The sequence below is a fragment of the Barbus barbus genome, assembly GCF_936440315.1.
Source record: "Barbus barbus genome assembly, chromosome: 48".
Classification (NCBI taxonomy): domain Eukaryota; kingdom Metazoa; phylum Chordata; class Actinopteri; order Cypriniformes; family Cyprinidae; genus Barbus; species Barbus barbus.
The window spans coordinates 22,928,244-22,940,746 of NC_136726.1; the positions used below are offsets into that span (position 1 = coordinate 22,928,244).

Here is a 12,503-nt window from a genome sequence, read left to right on the forward strand (position 1 = left end):
TTCCTAGTGTCCCAGAGAGACAGACTCAATAATAGAAAGAATGATATATTGAAAGAGTGACAGATGATAGATAGATCGATAGACAGACAGACAGACAGACAGACAGACAGATAGATAGAGAAAGACAATAATATATTGAAAGAGTGATTGATTAAACACATGATGACATGATCTGAGTGGCACTTGCGCGCGCCCCCGCCCCTCACTGCGCGTTCACAGTGATTATCGGACACAGCGGCGCGCTTCTCTGACATTAATGACCGCGCGCGCGTGTCTCTCCTCGCGTTAAACAACAAGGGGAGCCTTCAAACGGATTTACGAGAGAAACCACTGTTGATTCCGGTGTGCGTTCACGGACGGAGCTGCGTCGGGGAAATGCAGAGACACGGAGGCGAGCGGCAGCAACGATAAAAAGCGCAGGTAATAAGACGCGTTTGACGCAGAAATGTGGTGCGCTTTCGATGCGGTTCCGCTGGGTTTGTCTTTGTTCAGCGGCTCTCTGTGGATCAGTTCAGGCTGGATCTGTGGTTTCATGATTGTCCTGGTCCAGATTCTTGGGTTTGTCTTTGTTTAGTTAATATTAGATATAATCTCTCCGGTCCATTCATATGATCGATGCAATCCTACAGCAACACAAAATGCGCTTCGCATGCATGCAGTGACTCTTACGAATGAGTGCAACATCATGCATGCTTTCAGTGCATATTAATATGAATGTCAGTCAAAATAAAAGCGGTAGACATACTCAATAAGCTCAACCTTGTGAGCGGACTACAAGACAGCGTTCAGGTAATCATTTTACATTTACATTTATGCATTTAGCAGACGCTTTTATCCAAAGCGACTTACATTGCATTCAAGTTGCAGTTTTTTACATTTTATCAGCTCTTGATATCTATTCTAATCATATGCTCACTGGAGCTATTCATTTGAATATTTAGTCAATCCTAGTGCACTAATACAGGATATGTATTTACATGAGCGCAGTTAGACTAGTGCATGAGTCTTTATATGCTGTGCATTAATGTGAATGTCAGTCTTCTAAATGCACGTCTGTCTCATAACTGAGTATATTGTCTATGCAGACATCATTTTTTGTGTTAAAATCTAGTGAGAAATCATTTTGGACCTAATGGTATCAGAATCTAGTGCACTGTTTACCTAGTCAGCATTTATATGGGCATTTTAGGCCTCAAATCTAGTAAGCTTTCTAGCTAAAGTCAGTTTGGGGCATCATAGTCTCTCAAGTGAGCTGCCTATCTAGAAATCATTTTTAGACCTCATAGTATCACAATCTAATGTGCTGTTTACTTAGGCTGCATTTATGGGTATCATACTCCTAGATCTTGTGTGCTTTCTAAGCAATAATTGGACATTATAGTCTCAAAACTTAGTGAGCTGCCTACCTAGACAACATTTTGAGCATCATAGTCTCAGCGACAGCGAGTTTCGAGACATCATTTTTGGACCTCATAGTAAAATCTAGTGGTCTGTTTACATTTTTGGCCTTTAGAGAATTGTTACATCGATAGAGGTTTTTGACCTTGTAATACCAACATCTAGTGAACTGGCTATTCTAGACATCATTTTTGGACCTTGTTGTATCAAAATGGACGTTTAGACTGCATTTACGCAATGAGACGGCATTGAGATGCCCATCAAAATCTAGCGAGCTGCATACCTAGACAGTATTTCATTATCATAGTCTCAAGTAAGCTGCCTAGACATCATTTTTAGACCTCATATTACCAAAATCTTGTGTGTTGTTTACCTAGACAGCATTTATGGGTATCATACTCTTAAAATGTATTGTGCTTTCTACCTAGAAGCCATTATTGGCCATCATAGTCTCCAAATCTGCCTACCTAGACAGAATTTTGAGCACCATAGTCTCAAAATCTAGTGAGTCATTTTTGGACCTCGTAGTGTGAAAATGTAGTGGTCTGTTTACCTAGACAACTTTTCTTGGCCATTAAAATCTAGCCTACTTGGACAATAGTTTCAGTGTCATCATCTCAAAAAAAACCAAGTAAGCTGCCTATCTAGGCATAATGTTTGGGCCTTGTAGTATCATAATCTATTAGACGCTTTACCTAGAACAGGGGCGAGTGAAAACCATGACACTCTGACTTTTAAAAAATCCGCTCCTCGCTCCATTAAAAATCACACCGCTCCGCTCCGTTCACATACTCTGATTGTGAGTAACTGTTGCTGTCATGACAGATCTGTTTCAGAACCAGCCGCTATCAAAATAATCTGGCTACGGGCACGGACCAGATATTATTGCTGGCGGGCCACTTTTGGCCCGTGGGCCGCCTGTTGCCGACCACTGACCTAGACAATAGTTTTGGCCATCATAGTCTCAAAATCTAGTAACCTAGACACCATTTTTGGACCTTGTAGTACCAAAACCTAATGAGCTGCCTACCTAGACGGTGTTTTGGGCATTATAGTCTCAAAACCTGGTAGGCTCTCTATCTAGACATCATTTTTGGACTTTTGGACTTAGTAGTATCAAAATGTAGTGGTTTGTTGATCTAGACAACATTTTTGGGCATTGTGAGCTTCCTACCTAGATATTTTGGGCATCATAGGCAGATTACTTGGTTTTGAGACTATCTAGACGTCATTTTTAGACCTCATAGTAACAAAATATGTGTGCTGTTTTCCAAAACAGCAATTATTGGGCGTTATAATCTGAAATCATTGCCTACTTAGACTGCATTATAGGCAGCTTCCTTCATAGTGAGTTGCGTTCATAAGCGAGTTTTGATCATCAAATGCTGAAAATGCTTTATATGTATTCAGCTGTCTTGATTTCGCTGGTTCAGCAGTGCCATATGCTCATCTGTTTCCAGCGATCAAAGGGTGTTAGATCATGTCCACTCACTAGGCCTCATCTCGATGATTTGCCATTATTGCGAGTGTGTGACGCTGCTAATGTCTCGGCTCGGGAAAACAGGAATATAATCCATTTTCAGTTAAAGATCTTTAGGAGCTGCAGCGATGGGGTGTCAAGCTGTGAGCCCTTCATAGTTCAAATCCATTAAAGCCGATATGGATTATTGCGTTTCATAACGACAGGCTATGAATAGTGTCCTGCTTGTAAGGGGTTATATTGCCTTGAATTTCACTAGAAATGCAAAGCATCGTGGGGAGCTCGCAGAACCGGTTCCTGCGTCAGTTTTATGTGTGATTTTGACAGCTGATAAGTGAAGCCGTATATGAGCGTTAGTTTTCCCTTATACCGGTTTATTTTCTGTTATGAATCACGAATGGTGATTATTTGTGAACACTTAAAAATTAGCCTCCTAATGAGGGTATAATGGGGTAGGCAGTACCAACTGCAGAAGAAGAATGACTTATAAATATTATGTCATATTTTATATTGTTATATTATATTTACTTTGTATATATATTTATATATTTTAGATTATTATTTATTATGTTATAATATATAATCAAGTCACGGTGGAACATGAATTATAAATATATTTAATATTTTAGATATTATATTTAAAATTATTATTTATTTTTATATTTTGTTACATTATATTTTATATTTTGATATCTATGCTTTTATATTATATAGTCTTGTTGTCAGACATATTGTATTATACCCTATTATAGAAATGCTTCCATAAGTAAAGATAACTGCAGAACTATAAATACAAATTATATTTTGTATTTGTTTATTACTTTTAAAGTTGTTTATATTATTATTTAGTCATTTAGCAGATGCTTTTATCCAAATGAGGACAACAGAAGCAATCAGCTGTAGTATTAAAACAACTAAAAACAGATCCAAAACTAAAAGCTAAAACTTTATAAATACTACCTAAACACATTTTAAAAATAAAGAAATTAAATAAAAATGACAAATGCATACAACAAAATTTCAAAACTTAACATTTAAATGAAACAGACATAATAAAATAAATAACAAATACTAATCAAACGACAGTAGTTTATCAGTAATCCTTAATAACACGGAGCCAAACATGCTAAAAAACACGGTAAGAAACGGTTATAAAAGCTGAAACAGAAGTGAAACAAGTGCTAGTAGGAGAGAGGAGAAATCAAAAGTGATGCTTCTATCTTTTGCCCGGTGGAGTCACACGGTAGAGTCCATGTTTTCACACGAGGAGGACTTCACTCGACGGCTGCCGCGGTAAACTACGCTTCTTTATACCCGTCTAACAAAATACTCATTGAATTTAGCTGGACACACTTTCATTATTTTTCCACAACAAATGGCCAAGCAAGCGCAGACACAGACGAGATACTCGAGACAGAACGATACAAACGCCATATTATATTATAGTTGTTTGTATATATATATATATATATATTAGTCTTGCCTTGACTTGGATTATGAATCCAGTTTTGCAGATCTCGCGTCCTGATGAAAGCGTTTTTTTTTTTTTTTTTTTCCTGCAATGCTTCATGGAGATCTCCAGTTGTGGTGCATCAGTGAATGAACCGTCTGACTGCAGGCTGCTGGTTTGCATGGGACGATCTGAGGCATATGAGGCACTCCTGATGTTGTCGCGTCTGTCTCTTCTCCATCACAGGAATCAGAGCAGAACATGTGAAGCGTCTCTGCTGCACCTGAGCCTCCAGTGTTCAGGACTTCTGCTCACATTCACTCACGCTGGGCTTTGACACGCTTTCCAGGAATCAGTCTGATTTTCCCAAGCGTCATGATGCAACAGACTGATGCCTGCTGTACAGACGGCCTTTGCTGAATCTTATATGACTACATTTGTATTGCATTAATGGGTTTTATACACCAGTATAGGCATTTTAGTGGTGGAATGAGTGAATATATTGAATATATTACATAATCATGTAGGCTAAGGTCTGGATAATCTGTTGAGTGAAATGCTTCACAAATGATACTTCCTCTCATTTGATGATTTGATTGAATTTAACAGAAACCTGTCCAGGCCAGCTTTCGCACAAAAATAACAAGAAAGAAATTGTTGTTTTTGTTTTCTTTGTTTATTGTCAGTAATAAATAATGTAATTAAATAATATAACATAAAATCTATATAAAAAACTTAAGCATGTTTTATTTGTTTGAATTAATCAGTAGTAATTAAAATAATATATTAATAAAAATAAAAATAATAATGAATAGTAAATAAAAAAAATAATTAATTAAAATAATGATTGGCCTCTTTTTGATAATTAAGATGTTTTTGCACAGCAATTTGCTTGCCTATTTATTTATTTATTATAAGTAATACTTAATAAACTGTTTCTGAAAAAAAATATATATATATTAAAATAATAATTAATGTAATGGTAATCCTTAAATAATTATTGATGATAATAATAATTGGGCCTCTTTTTGGTAATAAAGATGTTTTAGCATAGCATGCTTTATTTATTTATTAACACTAATTAATACTTAATGTAAAACTAATTCTAAAAACATTAAATATATAAAATACAATATATACTTTTTAAAAAACGATTTATTTACCATAATCATTAATAAGTAATGTAAAAGTAATTCTGGGAAAAATTTTATTATATATATATATACACACATACATGCATACAAATACATGTGGTAAAAAGTGACATTGAGTTACGACATGCAAGACCAAATCATGCACAGTAAGCATAAACTATATATTGATAATGAAAAGATTCATACTGATCAAAATAAACCGTTCTCTCTGTTCAACTCCCTCGTTAAGCCTTATTATAAGCTAAACTAGTAGCTTCCAGCTTTGAGTCTGATTGGATTGGTGTGACGCGTCTGGATGTGTTTAATTGTATTGGTTGGTGTGAGGATGATGATGATGTCAGGATTGACGGTTCAAGCAGCTAAGATAAACGCTCAGGCCTTTAAACGGCTTGAGGAGGCTTCGAAATTAGCAGCGTGTCATTAGGGTTTCTGATCCCACCACTAATTTGCCGTCCCTGTGAAGTGCAGGGGCTCATGGGAACAGGACTGGGCAGAATCTGTGGACTCCTTTCACCTAGCAACCAACCTAGCAACCACCTGAAATTGTTCTAAATCCTAGTGAGCTCCCTATCTAGACAGCAGCACAGGTAGCTGTCTCTGTAGACAGCAGACTTTGCATAGTCTTGTGTTTTTGACATTTGAATATTATAGCATATTTTATTATACAGATACAGATGCAGAACAAGAATGACTATGCATAAAAATATTTTATGTTTGTATAATTTTATATTATTTATTTATATTATATTACATAAATTACATAGTCTTATGTTATCAGATATTTGATCATAAGCGCATATTTTATAATAGGCTACCCTTTTATAGAAATAATTTCATAAATAACAAGCAAAATAATTTTTTGAAGTTACTCCAGAACAAGAATGACTATACACATATTCTATTTTATATTGAGTATTGTATTTTAGATTATTTCTATAGGTATTATTTGTTATATTTATATTTAATTAAGTTCAATTATGTTATATGTACATTTTATGTATTTACCCTGTTATAAAAATATTTCTATAAATAACAACACAAGCAAATTCAATCTTTTGACATTAATGTAGAGCAAGATTGGTGCATGATGTGTGCAATAGAAAGTATTTCAAAGTCAATTACAATTAAATTTGTGCAAAACATCTTAAATGGATGAATATAGTGTGTTTCCGGTCTGTCCTGTCCATCAGATGCTTGTGAACGGCCTGTTCCTGTGAAGCTGCAGGTGTTTGTCTCCCACAAACCGCTTCACCATTACATGCAAATGAGCGCGTGGAGGTGAAACAGAGAATCGATGAGTGTGTGTTTTAACGTCTTCCCCAGACGGGAAGCAACAGCATCAAACACTTTCCGACTCCCACATTTGTCGGGATTAAAGGCGGCGTAACAGAGAGAGACGCATGACGCACGATTACACAACCATATCCTTTAACACCGCTTCTCATAAACCTCCATTCTCTCGCTCAGCTGTGAGACGCCTGTACCTGCTCTTCATTACTGTACTCAGCCTGCATCAAACAACACACTTTTATTAGCATGCACCGGCCGTCTTTGCAGTCTGTCGATTCCTGTTTGAAGTGGATTAAAATGTGACATTTTGATCCTGTGTGGTCCGAGTCATTCGATAAGAGAGCCAAACAGATTCAAAAGAATCATTTAGATGAATCAAAATTATGCTCTTTGTAGGTAAATATGCAGTGTAATGAGCTCGTTTGACCATGTGTTAGGCCGATATATCGGTCGATATTTGACTTATTTTTTTAATTATCGGAATCGGACAGTAATTTTCTGTTGTGCAGCACTTTGTTTGCAAAAAAAGAAAATGTATTATGTTTTTAAAGATTGGTTTTTAAAAGATTAAATCTTTAATATTTTATGCCTTCATTTGATTACCACCATTTTTGCTAATAAATTGTTAAATCATAAATTCATAAAAAAAATATATGAATTTATATATTTTTTTTTTATTTTATATTCTTTATTACATTGTTGTATTTCCAAGGCCGATATATTGGGCTGATATTTGGCATTTTTAAAAAATAATCTGCATCGGCCGGTTGTGCAGCACTTTGATTGTCAAAAAAAAGTTTCAAAAAGGAATTGTAAAATTTTTATTTGATTTACATTTTAAAAGACAAATTAAATTGTTCATGATTTATGCCTTCATTTCATTACCGCTGTTTTTGATTATAAATTTGTGTTAAATCTTAAATACAGAAAATTTGCAGACAGCACAGAATTTCTGAAAAAATATAAAACATTTTATTATATTAAAAAAATCATTAAAATGATTAGATATGCTTTTTGATTTATTAAAAATTTTACAATTTTAAAATTGTTTAGCTTTTTATGATTTCAATTAATTAGGCATATTTTTTGATTACTGAAATTAAGTATAACCATTAAAACAAAATTAAAACTGTTTTTCTCAAATTCTGTTTGTTTTAAATCAAAGCAAATTTGCAAAAGGTACAAAATTACATTTTTGTAACTTTCAATAAGTTGTTGCTCAATTGTATAAACTTCATGATTTCTATTAATTAGATATGCTTTTTTGATTACTGAAATTAAATTTAACCACTAAAGCTGAGTCTAGAAAACAATTTAAACGGGGGGGGGGGGTTTGGAATTTGGGAAAATAAAACGCATTTCATAAGGCCCTAGTCATTGCACACTGTGTAATGTTTGACGCTCTTCCGAACAGAAAGAGGGAATGTTGCAGGCGGGTGGCACATCATCTTCTGCACAGATAGGAAGTGACACATCATATGATACATGGTTGTAAAGGCCTCCATCCCAAGGCCAGCCGAACACATTCCCAGCACTCCAGATCCTCACGAAAGCCCTTGACGGGTATAAAAATCTCCTCCCGCTGTATCACATGATCCCAGAACAACAGTCACACACAGACGCTTTCACACCAACACACAGATCAGGCTGTCTGAGAAATACTTGAGTTCATATTGAGGTGCTTTAGTACAGCTGAGATCCCTTCTACAGCTCTTGAAATACACGTTTGAGATTAGTAGTAGGGCTGCACAATTAATTGAATTTCTGATTACGATTATGGATGCCACGATTACATAATCATTCAGAGCCGTGATTGCAAAAATAAATAAACAATTAAAAATGCCCACTTGCATTATTCGGTGTGCATAACCATTAGGCAGTCGTGGCCTAATGGTTAGAAAGTCGGACTCGTAACCCAAAGATTGCGAGTTCGAGTCTAAGGTCCGGCAGGAATTGTAGGTGGGGGGGTGAATGTACAGCACTCTCTTCCACCTTCGCTAAACAACGCTGTGAAATCCAGTAAGAAGCACTCGAGTTCAGCGCAGAGTTCTCCAGAACAAATCACGTCTCTTTAAATTAATCTAGTTCAAAGCCAAATAAATGGGAGCTGTTATTCTCATCAACACTGATGCAGAAACAGATCCAGTTAGAAGACGTTTCAAATCACCCACATTTACCATAGTTTTACTGTAGTAACACTAACGGCAACATTGGTACTGTGGCAGAAAAGTAGGATATTCATATTGAGTATTATATTATTAATATACTAAATATTTTAGAGGAGTAGCCTAATGGAATATAATTACAGTATTTTGTTAATTCTATCAGTTGATGTGGATTTGTAATTGACTGAATGTCTTTAGGCTACTGTTTAATCAATGCAAACGCCATAGAAACCATATAGTTAGGCTACTTTTTTACCATTTCACAATGGTACCGTCACATCTGCATCCCGACTCAAGCTCCTGCTTCTCTAAACTCAAGCTCCTGTTCTAATGTGCATTTCTAAGAGACAAAACTTGTAATATTACATGTTCAGTACCAAATCAGCTGCTGCTGCCACTGCTCTCCAATGTTAGTCTGGAGCCCTGATAATATCAATTGTACTGTAAAATGTTACTGTAATTTCAAATCTCGTCTGTTTAACTGTAAATGAAATATATAGCTTTAGTAAACCATTCTTTCTTTTATTATTTTAGTTTTAGTATAACATTATTATACCATGCATAATTTTACCTTTTTTTGTTTAAAGAAGAAACCAAACCAACGTATAGTTGACCTTTGAGGGTCAATGCTATAGAAAAGCATTAAAAGTTCAGGAAGTGTTTTCAGCCTTTTTTAAATATATATTTTATATACAAATATGGCATGCGGCTTCAAACAATGGCATAAATCTGTTCAAAATAATCGTTATTAATAATCGCAATTACAATCTCAATCGTGCAGCGTTTGATCTTTTATGAGTTTGATGTTCTTGATGTTTCATTGTTGGCTCTTCAGGTCAGTGTTGCTTGGTATTTTAAAGACTTTTGGTAAAGTTGTTTTTCTCCGGAGAAACATCTGAGAAGCTGAAGACTTCAGGAAGTCTCTATTTGATCTTTGTAATATCGCAATCGTGTCTCCTAGACATCAGTTAGATTGAATAGATTGTTTTACATGTCCGCCAAAAAACATGTATTTTACCCCCCCTGTTATTTGAGAAAACCTGGCAACACTGAGTGAAACCAGCTGAACCTTTAATGTTTGTAAGGTGGGCTCTTGTTCAGGCCACGGCAGACAAGCATTGTCTTAACGGTAAGCTGCTAACTAGTTTGTGAAATGCACAACTTACTGTAAAGTTAATAAACAATGACCAGTTTCCCTTTTCAGTATATGTCCAATATAACGATTTAACACTACGTTGTCACCCAGTTGGTGAGACGCAATGCTATGAAGTAAATAAACAATGTCCCCGTCTTTTACCCTCACAATGAGCTTATCATACTCCTTTGATGCATTATTATGATATCATAAGAATCACGGAATCCAGTCAAAAAAATGTAATTTACTGTATAACGCAGAATTTCAGAGAATTTGTTTATATAATCTGTTTATTATATACTGTATACTATCTACTGTACTAGTCAAACGGTTGGATCTAAGTACTGTACTATAAAATACACAAAGAATATCGGTCGATATATAAAATATCAGACTTTTTTTACTCCCGGCACGGCTCCCGAAAACCCATATTGGTTGGGCTCTGTCTTATTTTCTAAAATGCCAAAGCATCCAGCTGTAAAGCCAGCTGTGGTTCTAACTGGAGCCTTTATTTCATGTGGATGGTGGTTTTCTCTCGTGCAGCTGATGAAAATCCAGATCAGTGGGTTTTGATTGACAGTTGATTATAGCTGGTGAAGAACACGGACAGAAAATTACAGTCTGAGAGCCATTAAGTGGATTTCAGTCGGGATGATGTGAGGATTGTGTTCACGCATATTGAATATTGTAGATTAATATGGAAGTATGTCTGGCGTTTGGATGGGATGATGATGATGTTAGAGGAGGATTTGTGTGTTACTATCAGTGTGTTTCATCAGATTTTACTGTATGGGGTTGTGGAAGGTTTACTTTGCATTTCGTGACGTTCAGTTCCTTCCTGTTATTGTGAATCAGAAAGAGCAGAGATTGAGTTTTGACATCTGATGTGTCGTTTCAGAATAGTTTATCTAAAACTTATTTATTTACTATTAGTCCAAGCCCATACATTTCATTTTTTATTTTATTGTATGATTTCAGAAGACTTGGGATGTAGTAAAGGGAGTTGATGGCTTTAAAACCACCGTTGTTGTTTTATTTTTAAATTTAATTTATTAATATACTACACAGTAAAAAAATTCAAAGTTGTAAATAAAACACATTATTGGATACATTTTATAATAATAAATAATTCAGTGTGTTACTTGCTCTTTCGTTGTAATTAATTTACTAGCATTTTATGAATGAAAATGGTTCCTTCACCATTTTTTCAGTGCGTTATAATATTTATTCATATTTTGAATTCTTTCATATTTCAGTATATATTTTTACTATAGGCCTAATTAAATTTGTAGTCATTTCAATATGTGATTTTTGTCATTTATATTAGGCTTTAAGCTTTAGTACTTAACCTTAAACTTATTTTATTTCAGTTAGTTGCCATGGCAACATTTCTATATTTTATTTTAAACAATTTTTTAAAAAGTTTGTCATCTAATATTTATATTTTGTTTCGGTTTTATTTCAATTAACAAAACTACACTGAAAACCGTAACAACACTGAGAACAGCATAAATGTAAATTATGAAAGAATTCGGGTGTTTTGTTCCTTTTTAAAAGCTATTATTTCCTGAATTAGATGCAGAATTCATTATATTAATCAGTAATCAGTATGCAAATCCATTTTAGAAGGCTGTTATTTGACCCTCACTGTTGAACTGAATAATCATCTAAATGTTGTTTTGTGTGTGTGTGTGTGTGTGTGTGTGTGTGTGTGTGTTTGTTTCCTCGTGAGATTTCACCCTAAGTGGCTCGTCATGCCCTGGGGCAAATCCTCACTGAATGCAGATGTTTGTGCTAATGGGGTGTGTGTGTGTGTGTGTGTGTGTGTGAAGCCTAATGGTTGCGCTCTTCAGAGTTAAATGGCGTGTGTGTAATTCAGGTCACTGATAGTCCCAGAGGCCTGGAAGAGTCTCCTCTCCCACTAGATAAAATTAAAACTACTAAAACTGAAATAAAAGTACATTAAAAGCTAAAGAGAAATATTTATGAATAGAAATATGTATTTATGTATTAGATAAAGTGAGGTCAATTCTGAACCAGTGTTGTTATTGTTAACTAAAACTTTAATTGGAATAAAGCTGAAATAAAAATAAAAATATTACAAAAAACACTTAAATTAAAAAAAAACATTAACATTAGAAATGGTGCTTTGGAGAAATTAAATTAAAGTGAATATTACAGTTTGTTAAAACACAAAAAATTAGTACCGAAGTAGAAATAAATTAAAGCTACATAGAAACATTTACATTAAAAATGATACCAAATTACTAAAACTTGAACTAAAATTAAAACAAAATATAAATATACAAATTAAAATTACTATAGTATGATGATCATTAAAAAAATTCTGAATGTTTGTATTCCATTATAAATATTACATAATAAATATAAACAGCAATGAGAAATGTTGCCTTGGAAATGAAATCAAATA

The 12,503-nt window shown here is 34.6% G+C and overlaps 1 protein-coding gene across 5 annotated transcripts in view; it reads left to right on the plus strand.

Moving 5' to 3' along the window:
* Positions 1-201: 201 nt before the first annotated feature.
* The window catches only part of myo9ab (myosin IXAb), a 109,809-nt gene continuing 97,507 nt past the window's right edge, over positions 202-12,503 (plus strand). For all 5 annotated transcript variants that reach the window (XM_079412193.1, XM_079412197.1, XM_079412196.1 and 2 more), the window contains exon 1: positions 202-420. The gene's annotated coding sequence lies outside the window, so the exon portion shown is untranslated. The remainder of the gene's footprint in view (positions 421-12,503) is intronic.